At 44.0% G+C, this 14080-nt stretch overlaps 2 long non-coding RNA genes across 2 annotated transcripts in view; one reads left to right on the top strand and one right to left on the bottom strand.

Moving 5' to 3' along the window:
* LOC123801927 (uncharacterized) overlaps window positions 1-14080 on the top strand; it is a 60915-nt gene that overhangs the window by 7758 nt on the left and 39077 nt on the right. The window lies entirely within an intron of this gene.
* The window catches only part of LOC123801928 (uncharacterized), a 47203-nt gene continuing 46897 nt past the window's right edge, over window positions 13775-14080 (bottom strand). Inside the window, exon 5 of the long non-coding RNA XR_006782368.2 lies at window positions 13775-14005. This is a non-coding gene — a long non-coding RNA (uncharacterized LOC123801928). The remainder of the gene's footprint in view (window positions 14006-14080) is intronic.

The following is a 14080-nucleotide window of genomic DNA, read 5'->3' as shown; positions in this document are numbered from 1 at the left end:
CTCACCTTAATCTTTTTTCTCAGTAGGTTGTCCCAGCACCATTTTTTGAATATTCTGCCTTTGCTGCACTGATTTGGAAAGCTGTTAGTATCACAATCTAAATATCCATACACTTGAGTCTCATTCAATATTCTTTTTTCCTTTGATATTTCTTTTTTTTTTTTAAGATTTATTTATTTATTTATTGGACAGAGATAGAGACAGCCAGCGAGAGAGGGAACACAAGCAGGAGGAGTGGGAGAGGAAGAAGCAGGCTCACAGCAGAGGAGCCTGACGTGGGGCTCGATCCCATAACGCCGGGATCACGCCCTGAGCCGAAGGCTGACGCTTAACCGCTGTGCCACCCAGGCGCCCCTCCTTTGATATTTCTATTCATGCACCAGTACAAAACCTATGCCAGTTTCCTAATAATATTTAATCATATAGTCTGTTCCCTTATCTATTTCTTCAAAGTGTTTCTGCCCGATCTTCCCCTGGACTATCGATTCAGAATGTCTTGTTTCATACAGACAGTCCTGTGGTAATCTTATCGGAATCCCCTTCAATTTACAGATTAAAGTAGGTTAAACAAGCATCTTTACAATACTGCATTATCTTCACTAGAACTGGACATTAATTCCCATTAGTTCAAGTTGTATTTTGTGTTCCTTGGGTCACTTTAAGGGTTTTCAAAGTTCTTTCTATGCTCTCTTAGAACATCTTAAAGTTTATTTATATAAATCGTAACACATTTCTCCTTACCTCTATTTCTGGGTGTTAATTTCTTTGACGCTTTTGCTTAAAGGATTTTTCTTCAAGTAACCGAAGTATGTATATCTTATTTGAACATAGTAAAGCCAACAGGGTTTTTAGATATTAATTTTTAAATTTTCCCTTTATTTCTAACCATTCTCCCAGTTGATTCTTTTGGGTTTTCCAGGCTTACGAAATTATCCAGGTATTTTTAAACTGAAAAACTTTCCTTCTCTCTTAGAATTTTTATACCTCCTATTTATCTTGCCTCAATCCCTTAGAAGGACTCTCCCACAGAATTTTAGGCAATAGGAGTAATAATCAGCATCCTTTTATGTCTTAATTTAATGGGAACATTTTGTGTTTTCACTATTGTGTTGCTAATTAAGCAATTGGGCAGGGATCAGTAGGGATGGCTTGTCTGTACTCCTTCAGAAGCAGCTAGAAGAGCTCAAGTGGGAGCTGCAGATTCCACTTTCAACATGGATTCACTCACATGGCTGGTGACTTGGATTTGGTTGCTGCCTGGGAGGTCTGCTGTGTCTGTGATCCATAGTCTTAGGTTGGCCACAGTCTGCTTGGGATTCCTTACAGCCTAGTGGCTGTTTCCAAGAGAACAAGGCCAGGTGTATGGCATTTTAATGATCTAGGCTCATAAATCACATAACAATTCCACCATGTTCTGTTAGTCTAAGCTGGCATTGTTCAGTGCAATAGCAGCTAGACATATGTGCCTGTTTAAGTTTAAGTGAATTAAAATTCAATTCTGTTATACATTTTAAGTGCTCAATGTGGCTAATGGCTACTGTATTAGACAACACAAATAGAAGATTTCCATCATTGCAGGATGTTCTGTTGAACAGCCCCCATCTAGGAAGTCACAAAAGTCCACTCAAGTTCAAGGACAAAGGACCTCGACTCCATCGCTTGCTGAAGGCGGTGTCAAGGTTACAGTGTAAGAAAAGCATGTGGAAAGGGAGATACTGTTGTGGCCATTTTAGGGAAATAAAATCTGCCATGTCTGCTAACTCAAATCATAAAAACAATGTAAAATGGATACTACAGTTGAACGTAGGCAGATGCTATGACCCTACAGTTTTACTCCCGTGTATATACGAACTAGGAATGTTACAAGTGTACAGAAAAGACAAGAACAGGAATGATCGTAACCTCACTTTTTGTAATAGCCCCAAATTGGAAGCCATCCAAATGCCCATCAGTAGATAAATGTTCAAATAAGGAGTTGAATCTTGGCTCTGATTATTTCCCATGAAAGTTGCAAAACATCTCAAAACTTGAGTTTTATTCACTATAAAACAGAGGCAATTCTATCCACAGGATTGCTGTGGAAATTCAGATCCCATATGCAAAAGCATTTAGAGTATGTTAGCACTCAGCAAGTGCTCCTCTTTACATCGTCGGTGACTACCATGGTTTCTTGGCACGCATGAAGTCTTCATACACGTGCACAGAACTAATGAATTCATGTAATAATCTGATCTGCCCATCTGAATCTCTAAGCTGACACCCTACAGTTCGTAGAAATCGATTCTCAAGAGGTCATGTTGGAAAGGAACCTCCTTTGAGGACAATGACTGGCCTATCGATATTTGTGAATGACTAAATGGACGGTTGGATGAATCTTATCCTTTCCCTTGCCTGTACGTAGAAACCTACTAACACAACTCAAATTAATGAGATTTTTATCCTAGGTTTTAACCTCCCACCATTCCCCACAGGAACTCTTTTTAATGATGTTGACCCACCCTTGGCAAGATCATATTGGAATCTTGGAGAAGTTAACAGAAAGAATGGTTGTGGATCTGAAGAATAGAGTACCCACCTCTGGTCGGGGAACTGCAGCTGGAAATCTCTTGAGAAAAGGACACCCACATGAAATTCCAGAGCTTCAGGTTTCTCCGAGGTCTCAGCGAGGGAGGGAGACCACAAGTATGACCTTCCTGTTGGTATTTGGGAACCTTCACTTCAGGTCCAAACCAGAAGCAGGAAGCTCAGTGCTTGCTAAGCAAGAAAAGGAAATAGACTCAAACATTCCAGCTTGAAGCTGGCATTGGGATAGTTCTTCCTTTGTTAAGGGCATTTCTTTCATTCCTGCTAATGAGCCCAACCTGCCGGGAAGGAAACCCTCTCTCTCCGAGCACAGAGCAGAAACATTTCACTCACTGCGCACTGCCATCCAAACCCAGGGAGACCTGTCTTGTTGAAACGTCTATTCTCGTCCTGTATTAGCATTGTTTTTGATCTAGTCTGAGGCTTAAAGAGATAAGTCAGACCTTGAAGGTGGAGGATAAGATAAACACAAATTAAAGATACAGTTCAAAGTTGAAAGGATTTAGTTCTTTCATCGGGTTCAGAAAAGGGCTATTCATTTTTTATCTTTTTAAATGTCTTTTCTATTTCCACCAACCAAGTAGTCTTCATGGAAGAAGCCACAACTGAATGGCACCTAAATGACAGGAATGGACACTCCAAGCAAAGAGAATAATATTTAACAAAAACATGAAGAGGTGAACAAATGAGATATTTTATAGGGAAGGTAAATGATTCCTCTTGGCCTGTGGGACAGGGGCATGTTGGAAGAAAAGTAGCAAGGTGAAAAATAGTAGCATTTATTAAACACCTACTATGGCCTAAAACCTGTGCTAAGTTCCTCACTTGGGTTATTCATGTTATGGAACGAGGGAGTTTAAGCTAATTGCAAGAGCTCAAACAGTTAACGGAGTCATGAAGCTGGAATTCAAAATTTGTTCTGACCTTTTCCAAGAACAATGCATTTTGGACTGTGGAAGTGCAAGCCTGTAAGCTAAATCCAGGTAGACAAAGGGGTGGGTCTTGAATGCAAAGCCAAGCATCTAGCTTTAAGTTTTGGAGCAAGTTTAAAAGCATGATTGCAATATGATACGGGCTGTGTTGACAGTTGTCACTGGGGTGAGCACAAAGAGCATGGGACAGCCAGGCTGTGGAGTGCATCATATATACACCCTCAGACCCCGGGAGAGGCCGTTCTTTTGTTTGCGAAGTGTTCAGTCATGGTGCAGGTAGGCTAGTTTCCAGTTTTCCTCATTTGCTCCAGAAAACTGGAGTAGAGACCTGAACAAGGTTACCACTGGCATCGGAACCAGACCTGTCATCCCAGGTCACTTGGATTCTGATGATGCTCATGTCCCCTCCTGCTACTCCTAGGCATCCACCCCCTAACTTTGGTGTTCCAGTATAAATTTCAAACTCCTCCTACCATTTCCATATTCTATATAATGCATGTACTCCATCATCTAGAAGCCTGAATGGGGCAGCTCTTCACTGTCCTCTCCCACCTCTGGATCACATAGCACTTTATCCAATTTTCATGAGTAAGATATCGTTGAAGGCAGAAATTGTGTGTTTTTTAGCTCTGAATATATCACATCTATTTTAGGTTGCTTTCAATTTTCAGTATTCTAAACACTGAGATATAAATTTTTTTATCTCTATCCATATGCATATTTAGCACTTTCTCTTTTCCTAGAAGTACAATTACCATTATCTAACATTTAAAAAAAATTTTTTTTTAAAGATTTTATTTATTTATTTGACAGAGAGAGACAGCCAGCAAGAGAGGAAACAGAAGCACGGGGAGTGGGAGAGGAAGAAGCAGGTTCCTAGCAGAGAAGCCTGATGTGGGGCTCAATCCCAGAGCACCGGGATCACGCCCTGAGCCAAAGGCAGACACTTAACGACTGCGCCACCCAGGCGCCCCTAACATTTTTAATCCTTAAAACATTTTCCTAAGTATCCTCAAAGTCTCAATTTTTACCCTCCCCCAACAAGTTAAGATACTCTCATGTGATATGCTCAAGAAGTGGGTTAGAAAAACATTGCTTTGGGGCGCCTGGGTGGCACAGCGGTTAAGTGTCTGCCTTCGGCTCAGGGCGTGATCCCGGCGTTCTGGGATCGAGCCCCACATCAGGCTCCTCCGCTATGAGCCTGCTTCTTCCTCTCCCACTCCCCCTGCTTGTGTTCCCTCTCTCACTGGCTGTCTCTATCTCTGTCGAATAAATAAATAAAATCTTTAAAAAAAAAACAAAAAACAAAGAAAACAAAAAACATTGCTTTAAGATTTGATGGAAGGGGACAGTTGTTTAGAAGATGAAAGACTTACTGTGCCAATGATTTGCACTTTGCCCCTTCCGTCCCCTGACACCCCTGCTCTGTAGCTCTGGGACCATATTTTTGAGGTGCCCTTGTCAGTTGACCCCCAGGGAGACTTGGCCATTGGGTGGCACTGGTAGCAAAATGGAAAGTGGAAGAAGGGAGAAGCCAGGGAATTCCGAGCAGAGTCTCTGACAGTGACCCCATCTCCTCTGAAGTTGGTTTCACATCCTTTCCGGATGGCCCCTGCCTTTCTCTAGTCGGATCTCCCACGTGGTAACTCTGCCAGAGTTAGCCCCTGCCTGACTATTCATCCTCTGAGCTCAGAAACCCCTCCTTCCCTTTGGTTCCCCTCCTTGTCGACGGTGGCTTCCTGCTGTTGCTACTCCTTAGATGTCCGACCACCTCTCCTTTTAACCACTCTCCCCATACCTTTGTATTAAATTGCCTCTTTCTCCCTGGCATGGGATCTGTTTTCCCAAAGTATGCTGGCTGATATACTTACCCAAATATGCTTGGCTAGAGGTGGTGGTACAAGGAGCAGAATCCACACCTGCTGATGGAAATCTGGTGGTCCTTCTCTAGATCCTGTAAAAAGTGTTGGTGTGTAAAAGAGGGCATCAAGCGAATGGTGGAGACAACGACTATGGAAGGCCGGGGGTGGGGGGGATGTGATTGTAATGGTCTGAGGCAGTCATAGATGGCTGTGTGAAAGGGTGTCCTTTAAACAATGTCTCAAGGGTGGATATGACAGCAGATGTGCAAGGTGCTGGATGGTCCCAACCCAATTTGGGCCTACATCCTCTTGTTACTACCCCTAGGAACCTTTGTGTTTCTCTCTCTCTCTCTCTCTCTTTTTTTTTTTTTTTCTTTTTTAAGTAGGCTCCACACCCAGTGTGGAGCCCAGTGCAGGACTTGAACTCCTGATGCTGAGATCACGAGTCAGACACTTAGCCAACTAAGTTACTCAGGTGCCCCCCTAGGAACCTTTTCTTAATGCATGAAAATATTTTGAAAGATTTTTGAATTTGAAATTGCAAAGTACCTATTATGAGATTTTTTTTTTTATGTTCTTAAACCCTGCTTTACTGTTAGTGATATTTTTATTTTCAGTTGCCTAAGAAGCGAACATAATCTTTGACGTTCCAGAATCCCTAGACATCATAATCCAGTCTTGGGTTAAATAAAGGAAATGAGCTATCCCAAAGTATATATTTTCTGAATAATTGGTCTGTGAGCTATTTCAATTATTTATAACTGTCTTAGAACTTCCTGAGTTAAAGGTCAATGTGGTCTTTACAAGAAAAGCCTACCTGATCCTTCTGCTTCCATGTTCATGTAACAAGCACCTCCTTCCCCAGCTGAGGCATCTCTACTCTCCCATCTTAGCCTTTCATTCTTTGACCTCAATGTCTGTCTATAGGGTCTGGGGTAGGCATTTCATTTAAAGTGGTGACTTCTACTTTACGCAAAAGGAACATTCTATAATGGAACTCAAGTGACCTCTACAAGGTTCATCTCTCAAAAAAAAAAAAAGGTATAAATATAGTTTCTGTGTATCTTCCTCCTTGATCTACATTTAGACAGTAATTGATTGATTCTAGCTTTCAAAAGCTTTCTTTCTCTGTTTCAGAACAGTAAAAAGTAACTGGCCTAAAAATCTAATTGACTGAAATGATCAGTTTTACCACAGTTCACTACACTCACTCAGCTGTTCTGAGTGGCAATTTGAAAGAGCTGTCTCTTGAAATTGGCATTTTCGGAGTATTCTCCTAAATTACAGTTTGGCCATAAATACAACAGGTTAAACTAAAGCAGTTGAGAAATTTTATAGGTGAAAAATTACAAGGATATGATCTTTCCACTCAGGCATGTAAAGATTTAATCTCCCAGATTAAAAACCCAGAACACAATGATTGTGTCAAGATAACAGCTGGGAGGAGGCTCTGGGACACGGTTCCCAGGGTGTCTTCAGGGGACTGGTCTGTGGCCGACAGAGGCAGGTGTTCCACTGGGGGAGCGCAGAGGAGCCCTTCCACCAGTATCAGGCCAGCTGTGAGCTTATCTGTGGCATCTTGCTTTCAAGGAACGGTTCCTCAGTGTCTGCTGAAGAGAAGGGAGAGGAACCACCCATGTGGGAACCATATTGCCCATTGACAGGGGAGAAAGAAAAACCATGAAAGAGAAAGCAGGCTAGGAAGCCTAGCCATGTGCAAGAGGGATCTCTTCTATTACAGGACTGTAGCATTTTGTATTAAAATATGCATTGCTGTGACTCCTGTCCATTAGCTGGGGGACAGTGCTCTCCTTTCCTGGTGGCCTCAGAGATCATGCCATTCTTCTCTGCACGCCCGTTTTCACCGCCCTCCTCTGCCTCACCCAGACTGTATCGGGGGCTTCTAACCAAGTCTGTCATCACTGCTTCTTTCTAATCCAGCCCTTGTGTTGCAATCACCGTGGTTCCTCTAAGACAGAAATCTGTCCGTTCTACTCCTATGCATAAAATCTCTCCAGCGGCCACATATTACTCTCAAGATCCAGTCCGAGCTCCTCAACCTATTGTTGCAACCGTCCAGGAAATGCCTTCTGCACGTGTCCTTGGCCTAAGCTCCCGATTTCCCGCCCTGTACACCTTATACTCCAGTCACATAACGTACACAGATGACTCTCTTTCTTTGCCTATGACCAGATCCACATTGGAGAAGTCTCATGAAAGCCTCAAAAGGGAAAGAAGTCATTACACACTTCTTACGTGGCAGCTCCGGGCTCCACAGGCACACGGACCCTGACAGGCAGGCAGAGGCTGTATCGCCTTTCATGGCCCAGCTTGTAAGTCTCAGAGCACCACTTCTGCAGCACTCAATTAGCTGGAGTATTCGCAAAGGCCTGCCCAGTTTTAAGGGGAGGGAACATCAATACCACCTCTTGATGGGGGTCAAGGGGGGGGGCATGATTCTGGAAGAGCATCAGAGCCTGGAAGTATGTTAAAGTCGTTTTTGTAAAACAGCTTGCCACAGGGAGGGTGTATAGATTATTGTTCTAAGAAGTTTGACTAAGAAGAGAGGGATAGAAAGATAAGAGAACAAAGCAGGATCAAAATAAATTTTCTTTGGCCTGGACGTGTGACTGCACCACTAGCAGATGGAATAGTCTGGAAGGGGACCGAGGCAGTCTGCTGAAGGGTGTGTGCCCTAAGCACCTTGCTGCCGAGCAAGGGAGCCCAAACCACAGCCTGATACGGCTCCCTGCCTGCTTTTGTAAGCCCATGAATGAAGAATGAAGAAGAGATTTTGGTAATTTAAATGAATAAACAAATAGTATTATAATAAAATTACATTATTAAATAAATAAAATATTAAATAGTATTTAATAAATAGTATTTATTTAATATTTTATTTACTTTTTATTATTATTTATTCATTATTAAAAATATCTTGTGACCTATGAAAACTCCTATTTCAAGCCTCCATAAATAAAATACCATTGAACACAGGCACGCTCACTCATTAGATATTGTCTGTGGGGACTTCCATGCTATTCTGGTGGACTAAGTCGCTATGACAGAGCCCACACAGACTAAAATATTTCTCTTACTCTCTATAAAAGTTTTTGCCAACCCCCCGTGTAGTGGGTCTCTCACAGACCCATTTGTGTCTTGATATGCAAGATGGATGTTTCTTAACACAGGAGGGTCCCTTCCACATATGGCATAAGGAAAAAAAAAAAAAAAAAAAACAACTCCAGATTTCCTGACTTCCTTGCTGGCTTTCTGTAGGGATCTGAAAAGAGTGGCTAAATGTTTGCTTTTATTCCTGGTCAATATTGACTTGCACTTTACCATTTATATAGCATTTTAGGTCTATGTTTTTGCATGTTGTGGCTACTTTCTCATTTGTCTCTCTGGTCTTAAATATCACTTCCTCAGAGAGGTCTTCTCTTATGAACCCATTTCAAGCAGGTCTACCCCTGCCTCCTTATTCCTGAATACGGACTGGTCCTGTCAATCACTGCACCTGTCCTTGTTACATTATTTGCCCACCTGTCTGGATCAGCCTCTCTGACACCAGAGTGTGTGCCTCCCGTGGCAGCAGGGCCCTGGCTCATCCCTGATTTCCTGGCGGCGATGTTTATAGTTTATCTGTCTGGCATGCTGCCAGCTTCATGAATATGTTTGTGAACAAAGGCATGCTTCCCATTTTGGCTTTAGCTTCCAAAAGTAGACAGGCACTTTGATTTCCGCATCGTCAGAAGCAAATCTCTCTCCATTTCCATTTCATAGAAGACCGTGATTGTGGGGGGAGGGGGTGAGTCTGCATACCCTGTGGTTGGGATTTGTGGAACAGAGAAAAAGTGGGACATTTCCAAAGTCGGCAGGGGCTGAACTGGGGAATGAGGAGGGGTACAAGCCGAGAGTCCGTGGCCCTGGGAAGGGACTGCAGGCAAGGGGATGACTGGGCTGGATCTGCTGGCTCGGGGCTGTTTTCGTCCACAGGGGCCACCGCCTTCCAAGTTTCACGAGGGCAGGTGGCAAGAAGTCTGGGAGGCGATGAGGTTAGGTTGGATGAGACTCGTGTCAGGGACTCATGTCAGAAACAGAGGGAGTGAGGAGTCTGTCTTCTCTGACCTTGAAATCCTGGTGCCCCATCCCCCCTGTCCTCCCCTACCCCTAAGTGCTGCCTCTTCTGTTTCAACCAGTCTCTATCTGTCCCTCCTCACTGCGGACATCTTACCAATGTATCACACTCACATCATTTCTTAGCAAAACCACGGCAAGGGCATCCAGTTCATCCCCTTCAGTGTCTTCTCCCCCGGAATAAGCTTGTAAAGGGTAAATCTGATCTTGATTAAAACCCTCCAGTGGCTCCCTAATCCTCACCAGAGAAGATCTCAATATCTTAAATATTGACACAAGCCCCTCGGATGTTGTCTACAAGCCACCCATTCAAACTTACTTCCATCACACCTTCCCTCAAGCCAGTCGCATGGAATCCTCCATTGCTGAGGCAAAACGGCGATTTCCTTCACCTTTGCCTAGAATGCCTCCTATTTCTACATGGAAGTCCTCCTACTTGAAGATTCATCTCAAATATGAACACCTCTGTGAAACCTTCCCCAGGGAGAGTTCTAGATTCTGTGCACCCTGTCCCCTCTCTGCCCTTGCTTGGCTCTGGAGCTCTCCGGGCATGTGTGCCATTCCTCCCCTCACCCCTCATCCCTATCCCTCGTTCTTTCTCTCAAGGGAACACAATGTAGGACATTAGTTTTCCTGTGTAAACTCTATCTTTGTCCTCATACTCGGTTATGTTGTGTGATGTTTCGGCAGCAAGAATCTCTTATCTGTTCTGAATCCTCAACCCTAAGATTATCTCCTGGTACACAATGGACTGTAATCAAGTTTTTGTCAAAGAGGAAGAAGAGAACCAGAGGAAGGGAATAAAGAGGAGAGGAAAGGAAGAAAAGCAGGAAATCAGTGTCGGTGGAAATAAGTGAGCGTGGACCACATAGCGGTCCACGTGGTGACCATGGCAATGGCCTTCATGGCTGCAGGGCCTGTGCTCAGTGGCAATACCACTGAGTCAGGAGAATTGATGCTGGAAATGATGGGGCCCAAAGAGGCCATTTCAGTGGATTGCAGAGGTGATGGAAGAAGATTTTCATTAAAGCATGGTAGTCTAAAATAGGATCGCTTAGTGTCCCCCTTGATACCTGTGAAACCTCGGGAAAACTGGGTGCTCGCTGAGCGCTCTTCTGCCTCACCTGCCAACAGGGGTAATACCTTAATTCTCAAAACTTAAAGTATCATCTTAAATGCATTTATTTTATTTTTTATTTTTTTAAGATTTTATAAGAGAAAGCAAGAGACAGAGCACAAGCAGGGGGGAGAGGGAGAGGGAGAAGCAGACTCCCTGCTGAGCAGGGGGCCCGATGCAGGGCTCGATTGCAGGACTTCAGGATCATGACCTAAGCCAAAGGCAGATGCTTAACTGACTGAGCCACCCAGGTGCCCCCACCTTAAATAAATTTAAATGAAACAAAACTTTTGTAAATTCTTTAGATAGGTGTTTGGTCCATAGACAATAATCAAAAGTTAGATCACATAAACCCCACGAACAATGCTAAGATAACACACCGGGTCATTAGCTCAGAGGTCCGTTACCGTGCCCTTTATTCATAACTGAGGAAATAGGCCCAGATAACGATTATCAGCCCTGTCATGGGAACGAGCCCTTCTTAATCAAGTCCAGTGTCTTCTCACAGAAGTCACGGCAGTGAAGAGTGATAGAAAAGTCCGTTTAAGGAAAGGAAAGGATTAGTAATTGTTAGAGATAGAAGCGTGTGCCAAAAGCTATTGCATTTGCTCCCAGCATCCCCCCAGAGAAGGCAATGTTATTCTAGATTGGAAAATGAGGAAATCAAGGAAGTGGCCACCTTATGAAGACAGAGGGGCAAAAAAACATTCAGCAGTAACTCCATAAAGCCCTTTCCAGACAAGCAGGCCCGTGAAGATAGCCGGTGGCTGCTATAGACGGCCGTATGCTGGTAACAAAATGACCAGTAATGCCTTGAGTCATGAGAAAACAGCCTCCCAGTTAAGACAAACATTCTAAGTCACTGCTGTAATAATAAAAAGGGAGAGTGGACTGCGAAATACAAGCTGTTTCAAAAAAAGAACGTAAATTGATACTTGGGCTAGTTGCAAAGTCCTGGTTTGTATGTTACCAGCACTGGCCTGATGGTTGCTTTGAAATGCACAAGGGAGAGAACAAAGTGTAACTGCTTCCAGAGATGTTCTTTCCTCTTTCTTTTTTTGTGTCTCAAAAACAAAAACAAAACAACAAAAACTTTAAAAAAATGTCTTTAGGAAAACTCACCAGTTGACTTACAGTTATCATTTTTTTAAAACTTCGTAGGTACATACTTTCTGATATTACTCAAAATTACACTGCCTCCACATGTATGAACACAAAGCTTGAATCAACGGTCACTCTCCTTCTTTAAGATAGTCAGTGGTTTCTGGATTCCTCAGGCAAGTATTCTGAAACTTAGGCACGTGGAGGATGGCCAAAATACAGATTTAGGATGGCTTATGCTAGAGCAATGTATATGGAGTTATTTTGGAGATGATTAATTAGATCAAAATATGTTTACTTGATTAACAATTCCTGAGAGAGGGCGGGGGTGGGGGAGAGGAAAGTCATTTCAGCAATTCTGGGATCTTTTTTCTCAACCTCAGACAACACTTTTTTTTTTTTTTAAAGTTTCTGTTTTTCCGGACACTTCAGTTAATAATTGGTTCACATAAATCACTTTGCAAGATGTTAAGAGCTAAGGTTACTCGGAGGGAAGGCAGCTCTGAGGGTATGGAGAACTGCCCCATGCTGGCAAGGGCTTTGAAGCCTGAAGTTTTTTCAGGTCTCTTGCAGGCTGTGTGAGGTTCGGGTTCATGTGACCTGGGTAGAGCAGCCATGTCCTACCCTCATGGTACTGACAGAAGCTCTGGAGACAAGAGGGGGGACTACATGAGGAAAATCATGTGGCAGCCAGTGCCTCCAGGACAGAGGCCACGGGGGCCAGCACCGGGGCTGTGAGGGCTGGCCCTGGCCGCCAGGGTCTCTGGAGAGATGAAGAATGGGAAGAACCAGCGGACAAGGAGGAGCCTGGAGAGCGTGCACAGAGGATGAAGGGAACGGAATTCTGTCCCGTGCAAGGAGACTGAGGCCACGTGGTTAGAGAAAGCCTGTGAGTGGGGCCCTGGAGTCTGTCTTGACAGCTGACTATACGGCGTACCCCTTGGTCACAGGGCTGAGGATGGGTTTATTGTTTCCTCTGGTTTCGGTTCCCATTTTTCATATCTTTGAGTCCGTCAAAAACACCAAAGCAATCTCCACATTATTTTGGAAGTAGCCCTTTTCCCCTTCCCTTGTCACTGATAATCTACTCTTATGGATAATTATGAAGCATTATTGGAACGATGTTTAGCTTATAGATCAATATTGAAGCCTCTGCTTTCAAATAGAAGCTTTTTACCCTGAGGCAGTGGGATTTATGTGAAAAACAGTGGTAGTTAGAATGGGGGTTCAAACCCTGGTCCTGCCACTTTCAGGACGAGGCGCTGGGTTTGGTGTCAGGCAAGCTGTCTGAGCCTCTTCGCCTCAACTTCTTCTCACGGAATCTTGACGATCAGAACAGCTGGTGCATCTAATGTGTTCGGTACAATTCTGGATCAAAGAGGTTACTCCATCAAAATTAGTTTCTTTACATTCAAAATCTCTCTACTTGGCTTTTCCCTGATGCTTAACAAGCATTAATGTCAGGTTAATTTTTTAAAACTATTCACTGAGTTGCTTCAGTTGAATTCCCTCCCGAAGTTCTAAGGAAATCACCACCGTTAAACCTTTGACCCACAGATGGCGTGTCAGGATGTTGTGCCCTGATGACATGTGTCTCCACGGCGCCCCGGAGACGGTCGGGGGCTCCGAGGGAATTCGAGGAGGGAAGGTTTCCTGATCCTGTCTGCAGTTCTAGAGCTTGACGAACTGAAAAAAGGAGAACAAATTGGAGTTGTATTGATTTCCTTCAAAATACACTTAAAGAAACAATGATTTCATGAGCAACTTTTTTATTTATGGCTAGGCACAGGCCTCAGCCGCAGAAGGCGGACACTGTCACGGAGAAGCTACTCCGCGAACACCTACACGCGTAGCAGTGGCGATTCACGCCAGGAGCGAAGTATCGGGACTCCGGCCGCCCAGGGAGTTCCCGCCTAGTAAGGGCTATTAATAAATAGATGAGACTCTTGATACATTCTGAGCTTGAAAGTTGCAGAAGCCATCAGCGACTGCCTCACATGTACACCGTGATGTCCTCTTCCCCCCTGGATGCCCTCTCCCCCCCGGGATGCCCTCTTCCCCCTGGATGTGAAATTTCCAGTTGGGAAGGAAGACCGTCCAATATCATCTACATCCTCTTCTCCCCTGTGAAGCGACCTCGTCGTCGGCACAGTGACAAGATCTCACTACCGTTCCAGGCAGCCCATTCCAACCGCAAACATTTCCAACCATTGGACCAGTTCTTCGTATGCCTGGTGCCCTGTGCTCTCCACCTACTGGTCGCAGTTGGACTCCTACAATAACAAAGATGAGAAGAGCCCCCAGCAGTCAAGTGTTAGTGAATGTTCAACCACTAGTTCCCCAGCATC

The sequence above is a fragment of the Ursus americanus genome, chromosome 9 (assembly GCF_024610735.1).
Source record: "Ursus americanus isolate L20-20 chromosome 9, mUrsAme1.1.p, whole genome shotgun sequence".
Lineage (NCBI taxonomy): Eukaryota > Metazoa > Chordata > Mammalia > Carnivora > Ursidae > Ursus > Ursus americanus.
Note: the sequence above shows the minus strand (reverse complement) of the source record. Positions and strands in the feature narration are given on the sequence as shown.